The sequence below is a fragment of the Lemur catta genome, chromosome 18, assembly GCF_020740605.2.
Source record: "Lemur catta isolate mLemCat1 chromosome 18, mLemCat1.pri, whole genome shotgun sequence".
In the NCBI taxonomy this organism is placed as follows: Eukaryota; Metazoa; Chordata; class Mammalia; order Primates; family Lemuridae; genus Lemur; species Lemur catta.
In genome coordinates, this window is record NC_059145.1 from 47600308 (window position 1) to 47617682 (window position 17375).

The following is a 17375-nucleotide window of genomic DNA, read 5'->3' on the forward strand; positions in this document are numbered from 1 at the left end:
GCAGACTCGTCATGTCTTTGGTGCTGCTCACTGCTGTCCCTGACACCAGCACCCCGTCCCAGCAGGCATGTCCTCCGGCCACAGCAGGTGTGGAATCGCGGTTGTGGGGTCAGTGTGCCCCTTCCCTGATGCCCCGCTGGGCGCATCACCTCCACGGCCGCCCCGGACAGTGCCTGTCACCACCCCGGAGGAAATGGGATAGAACAGCCCCTTCCTTTTTTCTGGGTGATTCTTTCAGTTGATGCAGAATTGCCGTAGGTGACCTGTTGCTGTGTCATGAGCCACGCCCAGACGTAGTGGTTTAAAGTCACAAGTGTTGCAAACGTCCTGTTATTCCATAGCTCTGCAGGATGGCTCTTCAGCTCCACTGGGTCGGGCGGTCCAGCGCCGACACACGTGGGGGTCTCGGCTGAGACTCAGGGGCAGGGGGAGCCCCAACCACCTCCAGGAGGAGAACTGGGTCTCAGTCACACAACAGAGCCACAGAAGCGGGGGCGGGGGAGTCTGCTTGTGTCACTTCTTTCCCCTAATTATTTAATAACCACAAGAAACTAGCGCAGAGAATGAAACAAACAACACAATAAAGATCAGAGATTGAGGTGTTCCCCTGACAAGACCAGGGATTTCAGGGACTGGTATGTGGAATTTGGGCTGAGCCCTCATTTTTGGACAGATCGCCGGGTGTGCAGCACAGTCTGAGATTTGACCAGATGTGACTGGAAGAAAGGTCACTTGTCCCTGGTGCAGCCAACAGACTGTCTGGTTCTGGGTGTCACTTGACTCCCCAGGTGCGGGCCAGGGAGGCTGCGCTTCTGGTCTGGCTCCTTCTCCCAGGGGCCCACGGTGTCACTCTCAGTTCTGTGCCCCCAACTCCTGAGCAGCAACCCTGCGAATCCAGTGACATCTCTTCCCACAAGTCTGCGGTTTTCCATCACAACCTTCTTGGCTGGCGACATGGCCCCATCAGTGTGGACCACTGAAGTGCCCTGCTGTTAATGCCCCGTCGGCAAAGACAACCCAGCCCAGTTCAGGACCCTGAAAACCATCTACACCTACCCCACGGGGCTGGGTAGGAGCACAGACAGGGTGTGGTGAGGGTTTAGGGCCATTTAGATGGAGTTTAGGACACGAAATTCTCCCGCTCCCTGCTTCATGGGTTCCCAGCGAAGCCCCTGTCTGTCCTCCCCCTCCCCCTGCCTCCTCTTGGGCCAGGGCCACTCTGGGAGCCCAGGGGCCTCTTTCAAATCTCCGGGTTCACATTTCATCTGAAATACCTGGGTGGACAGCCTAAGGGCCTTGTCAGAAACCACGACGGTCACCACATCACCACCACTGCATACGCGGTGCCCAGACAGCCAAGCTCTGGAGTGATTTTATCTCTCACACATGCAGATGTACAAAAAGGACATCTCTTCACTTATCAACTAAGTTTCCATGTTTTTACATAATGTTTACACACAGAGTCAGCATTGTGACAATGCACGTTCGTGGAGGCACATTTGCAAAAATGCATAAAACGAGTTAGAACTCTCTAGAAATCTCTACCCAATTTATAGCTCCAGTGTTGGATGGACATGATGGGAAGATAAAATAGCATAATGAATTGTAAAAAACAATGACAGCAATTTAAAATCATGAAGAAAAACTAAAAGAAAAAGAAAACAAAACAAAAAAAACTAAAAAAAATCTTGACATCAGGAAGATGTATCGGATGGACAGATCATGGGCAGCTGTGGGAGACAGTCTGTAAGAGCTGGTTGGCTTTCCCAATTTTTCACCGTTTTTTGAAGTCTTGCATTATAATAAATAGCTGCTTGTTTTTTCTTTTAGGGCATGGCTCTTTGTGAAGAAGCAGCTCAGGTTCGTTTCCACGTGGCCCTGCTCTCTTTGAAACTCCTCTGTGATTTGTATGCGTGGACAAGAGCGTTCCTCGCTAGCTCTCCCATCTCCAGTGCCGCATTTCCGTGCTGTTCTGGGTGCACAGAAACCCATTCCGCACGCTCTCCGCAGACCACAGACCTGGCGGAAACCATCCTCATGGTGGAAAAGCAACACTGTTGCCCAAGTGTCGTCTCAGCCCACCACGCACACAATTCGCAATGCGGCTTTGATTCATTCAGAGCTCCTGCAGGGCCATCAGCGGGAGAGTGCCCAGGCAGGTGAGTGACGCATTTGTAAACGGAGGTTTCTGTTGGTGTGTCACATGGCCAATCCGCTCGTCTGAGTTGTCCGCCAGTGCATTGGGCTGTATGCAAAAAACTAACTTTATTGGTAACACTTTAAAATTCACTTTTAAGAAGCCTTGATCAACCTCATCCCACTTCTGTCATTATGGTTTGGAGATTCATTCGACCAAAATCCATTTTCTTCTGCATAAATAAAATGACAAGGTGATGGTCCCACCTAACATGACGCAACTACCCTGTGATTGTGATTTTCAGGGTTTTAGACCTTTGGGATCTTAGACTTTAAGGATTTAGACTTCAGAGGTTTTCATCTTTCAGGGTTTCGTCATTCTTTCGGGATTGGGACGCACACCTGCGTGCGTGCCGTATGCACCCACTCGCCAGCCGGCTTGCCGAAGCCAGTGAGGACGAGGCTGTGCTCCAGGAGAAGGCGGTGGGGTCTTCCGGGAGACGCCGCAGCCCCGCAAGCTCAAGGTAGCTTTGCTCTTTCTCTCTGTCCATTGAAGAAAAGCTCCAGGCGGCGCTCAGTGTTGGGCGCTGATGACAGCTGGGAAGATCCCAGTTCCTGCCAAGTGTTCGTAATATAATTTGCTGAGGAGAATCCCAGGGAAGCAGACGGCTCAGGGCCCTGAACGAGGAGAGCAGTAATATAGAGGCAGTGACGGCTGAGTGCCTGGGTGTGAGCTGGCCTGGCCCGTCAGGAGAGCAGTTCTTTAAGGGCCAGAGTAGGAGGGGAAGAGGGGGAGGGGGAGGGGAAGAGGAAGAGGATGGGGAGGGAAGAGCCAGGGCCACGTGACAGGTGGGAGCCGCCTTCCTGGAGCCAGTGCACCGTCTACAGCGCTGGGTCTGGACCCCAGACAGGGGACCAGAGAATGAGGTCCCCAGTGGCCTGAAGCAGTGACCCTTACTAGTCACCTGAAACATTTCATGGGTGTCTCCTACAAGAGGAGAAAATTTTCACTAAGCAGAAAAGTATATTTCCTAGTTTCTGGGTAAAATGTGAGATATGAGAAGAGTGATGTTTATTCCAAAATACAATCAGGAATTATTTTTTTCCTTTTCCCTTCTGATTGGTCTGTGCCGACAGGGTCACGGGGCCCCTCAAGTCACTGAGTCTCTTACCGGACATGTCTGGAGACATTTGTGTGCAGGTCAAGTGTCAGCAGCTGCCGACAGACGCCGGCCGGTCACTCTTGTCGGCTTCGCTGGGGTAAGAATGTGCCTGGTGAGTGATGTGTTTTGGAATCGTGAGACTCCAGTTGCTCCTATCTAGGGAGGGGACGATCGAAATAACCGGCTCAGTTGTATACGACACATCCGTTACCGTGAGTCCTGCTGTATTAGGATTTGGGTTTTATCAATCAAAAGACTTTAGTATTCCCTTGAATAATGACATCGTCAGGAACAGTCGGCCATGCTAATTTTTATGAGATATCTACTGGTAGCTCACGCTGGTCTCGCCAACGGTTCTTTTTTCTCTGCTACAGGATATGATCAACAAATTGAACGATTTTCTCTTTAACGCAAAGTAATCTATCTGCTGCCGTATAAATTGCATTCCATTTTTCTTAGCATAATGGCTTCCTCTTTTGATGAAATGAGCCTTTCGTATTTATGAAAAATGTGCGTGATGTTGGCCGCCGGCTGAGATAACAACTTTCCGAATGCAGATATTAGTAGGGTGCATGTAAAACAGCCACGAGTAATTAATAGGCTATCGATTGATTCAGCCTCATCTAATCACAGACTGTATAATAAATCATAAGGTGTTTTGCAATTAGGAAAATCCATACCAAATAACAGAGTACTGTTATCTTAGTCACCTTAACAAGTGTGGAGGAATGCATTCTAGAATAATTGCTGCGACAGGGGTGTCCCTGTTTAGAATGTCTCTCCATCCATCACATGCAACTAACTGCTTGTTTTCGTGGAAACTGCTGTACTGGCCTAAAGGGCACTGGTGAAATACTTAGCCAATATCCCGCAAATGCTTGTTTCTCCTCCAGGAATTTTCCGTATTGTGAAATGCTGGGAGGGCCTCTGCCTCCGTCCCACACTGGTCGTGATTAAAGAGCCCATTATTTCCGCAGTGCCCACCAGGGCTGCTGCATCCACAGGGCTTTAGCATCTCCACTACAGACCCCCTAATAAATGGGCCCCCGTAGAACAGAACAGAACCAGCTGGGGACACAGTTGGTATAAAGGGATTTCAACCTGAGAGTGGGTATTCTATTTTATGAAGATACCAAGTTGTCAGTCAACACTCTTATTAATGGAAGCACCGACCGACAACTGCATTATCCACCTAACTACGTCAGTGCAAGTTTTATTCTTTTCTTGCAGATTGAAAAGTAAGAGGTTAAAGAACATGCTGCCATGATCTAGGGACGTGGTACTGTTGCTTTCTCTCTCCACTCTGGGGCCACTACTCCATTGCACGGTGCACGTGACCCCACTTAATAGGACTGGAGTCTCACTTGGGTATCAGAAAGTGAATTTCCCCCTCTAGAATTTGCACACGACAATCCCTGGTGGAATAATATTTTTTTACAACCCAGTCATTGCCCTATCTGGACCCAACCAGTTGCTCCGCACAGTAATTAAGAAAGCACAACAGGCAAATTTGGATTTCAAGAGTCTGGCTTTTATGATTACAGATGTTCTCCTCAACGTAGTCTATTCAGCAGTTCCTTGGGTCATAAATGTTTAATTTTTAATCTATTTTTTATCGGTTTTGTGGCACGCAGGCTGCTAGCATACCGAAAGAAATTTTACTGTTGCATTTTATGTGCGGGAAGTTTGCAATAATAAAAGCTCGTAACAAAATAAAATAAGGTATGTTCCTTTAAGAAAATGAACGTTGCCTTAGCTCAGAACACGGGTCAGTGTGGTCACAGGACGGGGACTCTATGGGTCTCATTCACAATATTGTCTGCGGGGGACAGTCTATGTGCAGACTTCGTATCATCCTGGGACTCACACGACTTCACCTGCAGACGTGTTATTGAGAGCACATAGAGCTACATCGTCTGTTTGCACTGCAAGTGTCCTTTGAAGTGATTCGTGGACTCAACAATAGTCATTTCAGGATACATTTATCTTTTGTGACTCAAACAGCTGCTCCACTTTTCAGGGGACCTTCGGATATAGACGATACGTGCAGGTGAAAGGTAAATTGTCACCAAAATACGACAAAAAAGACTGACAAGTTGCCGCTGACGTCACCTGTATACGTCTCTATCTGCAACTACCGATCTGAGTTTTGGTCGCCCGGAACGCATAATAATTATTGCAGCTGTACCAAGGGTGAGAAACTTTGAAGTGAAGTCTTCTGTTGGCTATTTTTTTAAACATACAACACAGCACAGGGTCTGACAATTTAAAAACGATGCCTGCATCTCCCATTAACTCGGCATGTTCAAAGCCTTTTCCATCACTCCCTTTGGTAGAACTGCCCAACACACCGAGGGGAGTTGGCAAAGCAGGCTTACCGAAAGTGACAAGAGGCACAAGATCTTTGGTCAAAAGCCATCCTGGGAAAGGAGTTGACAAGTCTCCACTGAGACCAGGACAGAAAGCTCAGCTACCCTCCCCCGCCAGGGGCAGGGAGGAGGGACAAGCCGTGGTCCAGCTGTGCGGTGCTCTGCCGGGCACCTGATTACGTCCCCCCAGGTCAGAACCCCCCCCCCAGCAGGAGACCGCACCCACCCTGCTCTCCTGCACGGGGTCTCTCTGTCTGTTCCCAAGTTGACTTTGCTAACTTAGTTATGACACACAGGATAATCTTGCCTCAAACCAACGGTATCATCCCACTTTCCCCAGTTTCCCTAACACCAAACTTCCTGCTGTCTAATTCCATGACAAGCTGGATTTCCTACTGTACTCTGCCTTCCGCAGCTTCTAGATCACGCTGGGTCTCCCCTACCCCCCTGGGTGAATCCAGCGAAGTACAGATTCCCTTTGCTGGGAGGACTGGCAGAGGCATGGGCGCTCCAGGACTGGCTGGTTTTGCTGATTTCTGAGGGCCCTGGGCCGTGGGGACTGTCCTAGCTGCCTGGAACCTGGCCCTGGGGGGATGGGGCAGGTGGACGTTGCCTGGAGGATGAAGCCAGGCGAGGTTGCAGGGGGTGGGGCTGAAAGCAGGCCCAGAGGGACCCCTCCCACGTGGGCAGGCGGCAGCAAGGCAAGGTGACCCGGGCACACCCCGGGGTCGTCCAGAACAAGGCGTGTCCAGTGCAGGCAGACGTGAGAGCACCAGCTTGCACAGCTAGAAACATGGTTACCACAGGGGTGTTGACAGAGCAGCTGTTAGGGACACGGAAACAGGAAGGAGGAAGGACAATACAGTAACAATCATGCCAATACAGTAACCATTTCACCGCGAGCAGGTCTGGGGCCAGGCTGCTGCTGAAAGCACAGAAAGCTGCTGCCCCTAAAACGGGGAGTGACGCCTCCCGCCCGCGCCCGGCCTGCCCCGTAAACGAAGCTTTTCCCCGTAAACGAAGCCGATGCACAAACAAGCTAGGGAAAGCCAACAAGTGACCCAAATAGATTTTAATTATAAGTGAAATAAACTATAACTACAACATTGAGCCCATAACCTTGGCAGTAAAATAAAATGAAGTGGAGGGAGCCGCGCCGCGGTAACAGCTTAATATTCACCAGATGGCAGAGCCGTCTGTGAGGAATCGCGCACACGCAGGAGGAAAATCACCACCCGGTATTCACGGCCGCCCAGAGAGCCCCAAAACCTGAACGGTGATTTTCTGCACATGATGGCCTGACGCTGCTGCGCCTGATTTATCCCTTCACGCCCCCCAGGGCAGGAGAAGCCGTACCTGCCTCAGAGGTGCCTCCCCGGGGGGAGACGGGGCGGGCGCTGACCGGATCACGGGAGGAGACGGGCTGAGTGGCCGTCACCGGTGGGTCATCGAGCAGGTGCGTGGAGGACAGAGCTTGGTGCAAATCTGGGGAGGCCTGGGGGACCCCCAGAGCCCTGCCTCCAGGCGGCTGTTTGATCCTGAGCCATAACTCAACTCTCTTTTCATCAGAATAATGGGGTTTTTCCACCTCTCAGAGGGGTGGGTAGAATTGAAGGATTTTTAAACTTTCTTGCAAATGAAACAGCACATCTGCCCGTGGCTGTCACGCCTGTGGGGGTGTAGGATGTGCCGCCGTCGCCTGCACCACCCTTCTCCTCTGCGCAGCGGCCGGGACGCCCCAGGTCTCCTCAGTGCTCCTCAGAACGGTCTGCCGGTTCCTCAAAAAATCAAACCTAGAATTCCCATAGGATCCAGCAATTCCACTTCTGCATACATACCCCAAACATTGAAAGCGGGAACTCAGATACGTGCACCTCCGTGCTCATAGCAACATTCTTCACAATGGGCCAAGGGTGGAGACATCCCTCGCGTCCATCAACAGAGGGATGGACAAGCAAAATAGCATTCATCCTTACAGTGGAATATTATACAGCCAAGAAAAAGGAAGTTCTGACACCTGCTACAATGTGGATGAACCTTGAGGACATCATGCTAGGGAAATAGGCCAGTTGCTGGAAGACAAACACTGTCTGGCTCCACCTCCTCGAGGTCCCGAGAGTCGTCAAATTACAGAGACAGAAAGTGCAAGGCTGGTTGCCAGGGGCGGGGGTGGTGGGGGATGGGAGGTTAGTGTTTAATGGGGACAGAGTTTCAGTCTGAGAAGATTAAAAAATTCTGGAGGATGGTGGTGACGGTTGCATAACAGTATGCATGTACTAAATGCTGCTGAACTGTGCACTTATACACCACATCTATTTTCGCCACAATAAAAAGCCCTCGGGATCTATTTTCTGGGAAGGGCGACCCGACAGACAGCAGTGAGAATATTCTCCCTGGAATAACAGCTGGGATCCTCTAGCCGGTGGCATTTATCGACCAGACTTGCGCGTGCCTCCTCTTTTGGCAGCAGAGGCCCGCCGCTGTGGCCAGGCTGCGGGAATGAAAATAGAACCTCCGCTTTTAGCAGCGTTTTTCATGAGTTGGAAGCACTGACACGCTTATGCAAAAAGCAACATTTTCTTTTTGTGCTCTCTCAAGAGGAGTCGCTTCACATAGAATAGCTCCTGATTTTGTATAACCCAACTGAGGAACACCGTGGAAATGGCACACCCACGTCCCAGGCAGACTTCCCGGTTTGTGCCATTAGGTTCCCACCACTTCTCTGGAGCTTCTGAACTTTTATTTTCCAAAATGCACTTGAGCCACAAACCTGCCCACGTAGCGAGCCCCGTGGGTTGGCTGCAGTCCCACACACCCGCCCACCCACGCACAGCTTTAGTGGGCTTGGCTGGCAGGGGTGATGCCCACCCGACAGGGCTGAGGGGTCAACAGAGCTACCTGAATGCCACCCTATTTTTGTTTTTTAGGTATGAATGACACATGATTCTTTGACATCCCAAAATTATACCCTACTCATTGCAGACACTGTGCATATATCCGATGTTTCGTGTACCTACTCAGTACAACATAGCTTCCTATGTTCAAATATAAGTTCTATGACAGCAAGCACCTAAACTGTGTTTTTTCAGCTCTGAATCACCAGCGCTGGGTTTATGAGGGGGAACCCGAGAGATCGGGGCAGCATTAGGACTTCCGGGGTCCTACCCCCTTTTCCTGGGGGATGGGGCCTTCCTCCATAGAAACATTAAAAGGCACATTTTATGACTTAGTTGATATGCAGATGGATATAATCCAAGCTGAAGTTATTATTACTGTATCCATTTGTTTTTTCTCATTTTAGAAGAAATTAGAGTGAAGATGTTTCCATGGGCTTCTAGCAGCATCACGGCCCTGGCACTGCGCCCACCGTGCCCAGTGCCGGGCGCGTCCTCAGTACCTGCTGGGTGACGGTGACAGCAGAGAGAGCAGCCGTCCCTCCCCCCTTCGTCCTCCTTGGTGGCGTTGACCCTCGAAGGGACAGGAAGCAGCAGAGGGTGGCCAGCTGCGACCCCACAGGGGCACCAGGGCCCTCCCTCCCATCCACCTCCCTGTACTTTCTACAGGTAAGAAACCCAAAGGTCGGAGGGGTCAAAGTTCTCCAAGGTCACCAGACCAGTTAGCTCAGCACTCCGCTCCGTGTGGGGCCTGGTTTGAAGGATCAGAGAGGCGAGGAGGAGGCTGGCAGCTGTGGCCTGGTTTTTCTTCACTCCCAGCTTTCTTAGTTCCGTCTCTTCCCCTCCTTAGAGACCCGCACGGCCGACAGGAGGCAGCACCTTACCCCGTCTGGTCTCACCTGAGTAGTGGATCCCGTTCTGCTCATTACACAGGTAAGGGGCTGGGTGGGCGGGCGAACAGGCTCACATGACTAAGCCCCCCAGAGTGGGCTCTCCGGCTCCTTGGAACCCCCTGCCCCGCCCGCGCCTCTCCTTCTCCCCGTGGCCTCTCCCCGTGGCCTCTCCCTCTCCACGTGGCCTCTCCGCGTGGCCTCTCCCAGCTCCTCTGGGACACCTGCAAGTGCTGGAACCGGCACCCTCCAAAGTGCCCACCAGCCACACCTTCCTCCCCGTCGCCGTTCCAAAAGCACCAGGCGGGGGAGGGGGGATCAGAGCAAGAATCTGGAACAAAAAAGAGTCATGGTCAAGCAAGGTTAGAGGAAAAGAAGACTGTGGTTTTTCTAAAATCATTTGACACAATGAAAGAATGTAAGCGTCGTGGAATTCAAGGGGCAATATCCCCCCTCCATGAAACAATTGACTTGTGATGAAAATTCTGAGATTCAGCCCTAAAGAGAAACGAAGGTACAAGACATAAGGTTTAAAATGCCTGCGCCTCTCAGTACAGCGGAGAGATTTTTAAAATAATCATAACATTTTCTTTCTGATTAAAAAATGTTAATTTATTCTAGTAATCCAGAATCTTGGTAGGTGGTGATATGAAATCCTATTATTGTTCAGTTAAGGTACTATAGTTGTTTTCATAATTTAAAAAATTAAATTCCCATGAACTTATTCTAAAGAATTTTCATAAAATAACAGTGCGATTCTTTTGCCACATCCATGAAGAATATATTTATATATATTTTCATTTAGATTAATTTCTGCTCAGATTTACTGTGACAACTTTCTTACTTCCTTGGCCCCATCTGGAGAAAGTAATTCTCTCTCACCGCTTAAGCAAAAACTGTTACAAGCATAGCAGGATCATATTTATTTAGAAACTTTCCCTAAACTCTATTTTAAAATTTGTATTACTAAAGCAGAACCTAGTGGCAAAACGAAAAGAAAAGAATGGAATACTGTATTTATAGAACACATTTCTAATTTAAGCAGCATTTTTTCTGCATTGTGAGATTTTAATGTGGATTCGTTATACGTTGGGTTCACCTATTAAGAGTAGATTTCCGATACCACGTGAAGCTGGGTTCCCACCTTAAATATCGAGTAATCTCCTTTGGAATAGACATTGGCTGAGAGACTGTCGAGCAGCCAGCCGCATGGCAGAAAGAAAGCGTAACTGACTATAACACATGAATAGGCAAACCCAAATGCACAAGTGAAATGGGGGAAACTGAGTTATCAAGGATGAGGCTGTGGCTCTCTGCTTCCGCTGGTCTTTGGCTCAGCCTCATCTGTCTAGTGCCACCATGGCCGCCTAGGAATTGCAGGGTGTCCACCTAATGAGGCTGCACACCGGTAGCCGGCCTCCACGTACACATCTCCAGGCACCTGTCGTGTCAAAAAGTGAACCCTCAACTGTGTTAGGACGGACAGTGCATCTCTGTTATAAGGATTCACAGGAACAAAAACATCTCCGTAAACAAAATGAAAATTTTTTTTCCATTTGCTAGATTCACGTTGGAACCTCCCAATGGAAAGATTCGAAGACAGGTAAACTGGGAAGCCCATAATATTCATGCAATTTTAGGAAGTAGTAAAAGTCAGCCCCATCTAGGTGGAGGAAGAGGTTGTAGACACGTGGGGATTATAAATGCATATTTTGCTGAAGTCTCGGGGAATTCTCAAGATCGATGAGTCTGCTAACATCAGGTGCAAGGTGGGCCCCGGATTTAATGAACTCTGCTGATGTCAAATTTACCAAAATCCACGGGGTTGGCCAAATCTCCACTAATGTGAAGCACCTGGGATCTCTGCTGTCCATATGTTTTCATTTAAAGGCCAATTGACTCCAAAAGGGCTCCAAGAAAAGTTCTAGAATATATTGCCGTGGCGTTGCATTTAACCAGTTGGCAGGCACGGAAGCAGCAGCGTGTGGACATTTCACCTGATACGTGTAAATCCTTTATTAACAGTGTCAGCTGTTGACAGATTACGTGCGATTCTGGCCTGGCAGGGAACACACGCAAACGCCACACCGACTGTCCACGTTAGTGGGGATGGAAGAGGGCACAGTGCTCAGGGCTCAGATCAATAAGAACCGCCCGTACCAAAGGACCGTATTTAAATGATAATGGTGTTATGTGCCCTGTGAATATCTATCAGACACTCAAACCGCCCAGATTTGAGTCCTAATCTGCAAACAAATCATTGCACTGAATTGAGGATGGCTCCTAGCAGCTCGTAACTTGGCACTTTTCTGTCCGTGAGCTGTGTGCACAAGAGGAGGTGCCTTGCAGGGCTGCTGCTGGCGTCCTACCCGCGGTCCCAGGCCCCTCTATGCGTCTAAAGCACTGGCGTGACAATAGCTCCATTGTGGCCATCATGTGCTCACGGTGCGGACGGCCTCACGCTTCAAATGCGAGATCAAAACGAGCATAACTAATGGAGCCATCAAAGCGAGCGGTTGAATGTCCCGATGTGAAAACACCCACACATGGCACAGTTGTCACCAGGGCTTTTCCCAGGGGAAAAGTGGCCCGGAAAGGCAGGCGGGTGGGACGCGGCCAAGAGGCCCCCAGCCTGCTCCGTGCCAGTCGCCCTCTCTGCACTTTCACCTCCTTCCGTACCCGCCAGCGTGGGGAGCCGGAGGAGGCTGCGGGGTGCCCAGGTTTCTCACACGTCCCAGTGAGCACGGTGGCAGGGAGCACCCCGGGCATTGTATGTGACGAGGGCGCAGAGGAGACTCATGTTGGGGTCCCCGTGGTGCCGGGATGGAGGGCGCTGGGCCACGGGGACGGGACGGTGGGAGAATGTGGTCGGGATGAAAAGGAGCCACATTCAACTGGGGAAACAGGGCACACTCTGGGCACCGGACCCAGTTTCCCACCCTGTGCAAACGCGCAGAATCGGCTGTGGGAGAAAGGAGCGTAACCATGGTATCTGCAGCAACTCTGAGCCGAGTCTGGGAAGAGGCCCTGAAAGCAAGGTGGCTCCGTTACCCGGAGCGGAGGGACGAGCCTGTGTGGGTCTAAGCAAGGGCAAGGGTGTCAAAACCCGATTTTAACAAGAACCAACTCCGTGGGAATGGATCAAGTCAGTCACTTACAGGCAGATTGAAATTACACTAAAAGACAGACACAAGGATTTGATGACAGTGTTGCAATTTCTTAAGGAATTGCCCGAGAGGTTTGGTAACAGATCAAATCGTTACAAACTGTAGAGTTCCTTAGGGATGACCTGCTGGACTGCAAACTTCAGGGAATTCAGTTGAGTGAATTAGCCGTGTTGTCTGCGTGAGCTGCGAGTCACAGGTGCCATCCATTCCATTAGGTGGCATTTCTGGACAACGCCACCCTGCTATGGCGTCTCCCGGGTAGTGTCCCTGCATAGGCGCCTCCGTTCAACATGCAAAGCGGAAAGAGTTGCCTGTGTTCTCCAGTTTTCCTCATTCCACTTTCACTTTCTTTGCCACCTTCCTGGTGGCTGTGGGGTAACGGGGCAGGGGAAGTGTTCCCAAAATGCTCTCTCCTCCCTCCTGCAGCCCCAACCTCCAGGACCTCGGCTGGACCTTCAGCTGAGCCGGACGCTGGCCCCGCGGCTGCGAACAATTCCACTTGGCATCTGAGACAGGAAGGACCAAGGTAAAAGCAAGACCTCCATGTAACTATGCAAAACACAGACAAAATACGGACATTGAACAGCCCTCGAAAGTGACCCAGCGTCCCGTGATCCGGGCTAACAGGTGTCACTGCCACTTTGTTACTGTGACGTACGGCCGTGTTGCAGGCTGCCCTACGTGGTGGGGGGATGGATGAGGATTCCCCGACACGGAATCGCCCCTGCTTCCCGACAGCGTTCGGTCCACAGTGGACCCCGTTCCTACAACTGTCCCCCAAACCACCCAACACCAGCCCACCTTCTACAAGTCTCTTCTGGCACCTCTTGTTAGAGCGCTTCACACTTCCTGGGGTGTGTGTTTTCCCTTCTTGCGGCTTGTTCCACCCCGGGGCGTCCCGGGTGGGGGGGTCTCTGGCTGGAGGAACCGACACCCCCCTCCCCCGGCTCCCTGGACCCCGGCCAGGCCTTCAGCACTTGTCTCTGGTCGACAGCTTGCAAATCCCCATCTCTGGCGCTAACCTCTCATTTGGACGAGACTCAAATCTCCAAACGCCTGCCGACTATTCCCAGATGCGACATTGCTGCAAATTCAAATTCAATTTGCCCTAAACGAAACCCATCATCTTCTTTCCCCGTAAAATCCTGCCTACTTCCCTGTGGCTCCTGAGTCACGTGACGGTGCTGCGGATGTTCAGTCTCTCAGGCTCTAGATCGGAACGAGACCTAGAGAAAGTCAAAAGCCACGAGACGATATATCAGGAACACGCCAACTCTTAACCAGGTGTGAGATGCACTTGAGCAATGCCAAAGAAAAAACCATTCTGACACCTGTTAGAGACTCCGGGTGGGGAAGACTGTTGGGGGAAAAAACCTCGGCCGTGGGGCTTTGCGGGAGGGAAAAGAGAGGTTGGGACCAACTCCAGATAAAACAAGGACGCGTGGGGCTTTGCAGCCAAGGATGCGTGAGAAGCAGGATCTGTACGTGAAAAACACAAAACAAAACAGAAAGTTCTTCCGGGTGCTGCTCATGTCCCGCAAGACCTGAGATCACTTATTAAACAAAGCAACTTAGGTTCTGGGTCTAGCAATTGGGTCAAAACCATGCATTCTGCTCTATTACCCTTTAAAATATGAAAATAAAATCTTCCTTTTTGTATAAAAAGTTAAAGACTAAATAGAGGCAAATACTTAGAGTGTTCTCTCTCGGTGTATAAGGTAAAATTCATAAGATTGTACAAAGGTTCGTTTAACTACATATTTTTTTCTTAAGATAGCCCTTAAAAGCCCCTTCCAAACTCTCTTTCTGTTCCTCAGTGTCAGGGCAGCTTTTGCAAGTAGTTTTTTGGTTTGGGGTTTTTTGGCGTTTTTTTTTTTTTTTTTCAATGAAAGGCTATCTATTGAAACATTTGCTCTATTATTCCTGAAGTTTTGCCTTTTCTGCCAGTTCCTAGTAGCCAATTAGGAAGGTGGAATTTACTTTCACAGATTCTTAAGTTCTTAAGGGCAATTTGCTTTCACCAGATTCATAAGCTCTTATGGGAAAAATCATGCCATCCCTCTCATGGCTACCCCCGGCTGCAGGTGATGCACGCAACCCCACGTGTGTGCTGACTCTGGAATGAACACAGCTGAGTGAACAGACACGTCCCCTTCCAGCAAGTGGGTCTCATCCTCCTGTCGGGGCCCCGACCACCCCTGTCTTCTCTGACCAGAATGAAGTCATTCACCCTTTCATCCAACCCCCTATGAAAAGGGGGTCCTATGACGTGTGCTGTGATTTGAAAAGCTTGTAGATGGTGTCACAGAAACGTGAGCTCAGTGGTTGGATCACTGGTAGCAAACAGGTGTCCGGCCAGAATGGAAAAGCCCTATCATGTAAGGAAAGGGAACTTTCTGGCAACCTGGATTCTAGACACACGTCTGTCGCTAATTTAATCGTGTGAACTTTACTACTCTGCCTCTGAACCTTACAGACCCCCATCCCTGTGGGCAAAATGCTGCAGGGAGCAATCGCATCACCTTCTGCATCCTGAGCAACTTAGTGATTTTTTATTATTAGAAATTTTTAAATCAAATGACTGAAGTGATAACATAAATCCTGTCATTTTTTTTATACAATAAAGGGAAAACCTGAGATGCCCGTGGTCACCTATTGATTTTACATAGAACGTCTTCCTTCGATCGCTTTTTCTATTCTCATTTCTGTGTTTCTCTGTGGTTTTACTTTTTTGGTATCTTACAAATGCTCCTTGTACGCCCGTTGCACTTGTCACATGTCCTGACTACTCTGTTCCCAGATCATCCTCCTTTCTAGACTTTCAGGTCCGGCAGGTCAGGCTCCAACTTTATTTCTGCGCCCTTTGCCCCCGGGGGCGTCTGGAATCCTGCAGGAGCTGCAGCAGATCTTACTACTAGAGGAGGGAGTGAATAAACACGTGAATGAAGAAACAAATCGTCACAGGAAAACAAGAGAAACACAGAAGCAACTTACCACGACTCATATTTTGAAACATGAAAAACTGTACTAGATTTTACATTGTTAAATTGTGGCAAAAGACACACAACATAAAACTTACAATCGTAACCATTTTTAAGTGTGCGGTTCGGGGGCGTTCAGCACATTCAGGCTGCTGTGCAGACACCATCCCCTTCCGTTGTCTGGACTCTCTTTGTCTCCCCAACCTGGGACCCTGCGCCCATTAAACACGCCCGCCCCACCCGCCACCCCGGCCCTGGTGACCTCTGGGCACTCGGGCGGCTCCCACGGTTTGGCGGTTGTGGATCAGGCTGCCGTGAGACGGGTGTGCAGACACCTGTTGGGAACCAGCTTCCACCCTCGTGGGTACGTCTGCGTCCGCTCATGTTGCTACAAGGGACACCTGAGGCTGGACAGTGTGTAAAGAGGCTCATTCGGCTCTCGGTTCTGCGGGCTGGACAGGGAGCAGGACGCCAGCGTCTGCTGCTGAGTGCCTCGGGGAGCCTCCGTCCCCAGGGAGAGAATTCCAACGTGCGGTTGGAGACAAATGTCCAAACCGCATCAGTGCCACACTGGAAGTGGGGCTCCTGGACCGAGTAGTAATCCCACGTTTGATCCTCTGAGCTGCCTCCCACCGTTTCCCACCCCGACAGCGCACCGACGTCTCCATAGGATTCCAATTTCTCTGAATCACCATCACTTGCTATTTTCGATTTTTTTTTTTTTTGATCGTAGCCGTCCTAATGGGTGTGAAGTGGTCTCTGTCCCGCTGTGGTTGGAATTGGGCTTCCCTGGTGATGAGTGATGACGATCGTCTTTCGTGTGCTCGTTGCCCATGTGCTATGATTGATGTTTTTGGTGGGGAGTGCACGGTCTCAGCCCGTGTACCGGTATTTGAACTTCCTGTTCATACGATTCAGGTTCTGAGTCACAGCTCGCCGTGGTCCGTGGCTGGCATGCATCTGTGGTGCTGTTGGCCCGTGGCCAGCCTGGGGCTAGAGGTTTGTATGTCTCTCATTTGACTCTCGCCACACTGGGGTGGCCGTGCTGTTGTCCCCATTGCAGAGGTGACACTGAGGCAAACTAAGTGTGGAGTGGCCGGGATGTGATTCAAGCTCCGGGTGTCTGACACTAAGACAATTCATTGGCATGAGCCTGTTGTGCTCACAGTGGACAAGCCATGTGGGCACCGACCATCAAAAAAAAGCAAAACCTTCAAATAATTCGAATGTCCTTTTGTATTTAGACTCAAGTAATGGGACCCCTGGAAAGGAAACACAGATGCAGGTGAGCCTGGACCCCCCGACTCTAAAGCCTCGGAGCCTTGTGTTCTGCTCACACACACCTGAAAGCGTTATTTAAGTTTAATACAGATGGTCCTTCAGCTTGATTTATGCTGTTAAGTAAAATGCTGTTATGCATAAAGGAGAGAAAAATAAAAGAACCTAGTTAAGCATTTTTTTATTAGCCTTTGAGCATGTTCATTAACCGTGCTGAAATTATTTTGTGTAATTTATGCGTTGTATGCGTGTACATAGAGTGCCACATAAAATAGATCATTTACCCAATTAGTACGAGCAGCGTCATCTCTCCTGCTAGACTGAGCCATCTACCAGGGTTTCTCCTATAAATCTCCACCGCTGCTTATGCACAGAAATGACCTTCCTTAAGAAGCATACATTTGGGTTTGGAAAAGGTTGAAGTGCCTTTTTAAGCAGAAAATGAGTGAATCAGGATCGCTAGTAGCTGAGTATTCAGTGACCCCCTCCTGCCTTCC

At 49.9% G+C, this 17375-nt stretch overlaps 1 long non-coding RNA gene across 1 annotated transcript; it reads left to right on the forward strand.

Moving 5' to 3' along the window:
- Window positions 1-3284: 3284 nt before the first annotated feature.
- Window positions 3285-16948, forward strand: LOC123623157. The gene is made up of 4 exons (XR_006729810.1): window positions 3285-3396; window positions 8970-9231; window positions 9413-9495; window positions 16845-16948. It is a non-coding gene; the product is annotated as an uncharacterized LOC123623157 (long non-coding RNA).
- The last annotated feature ends 427 nt before the right edge of the window (window positions 16949-17375 follow it).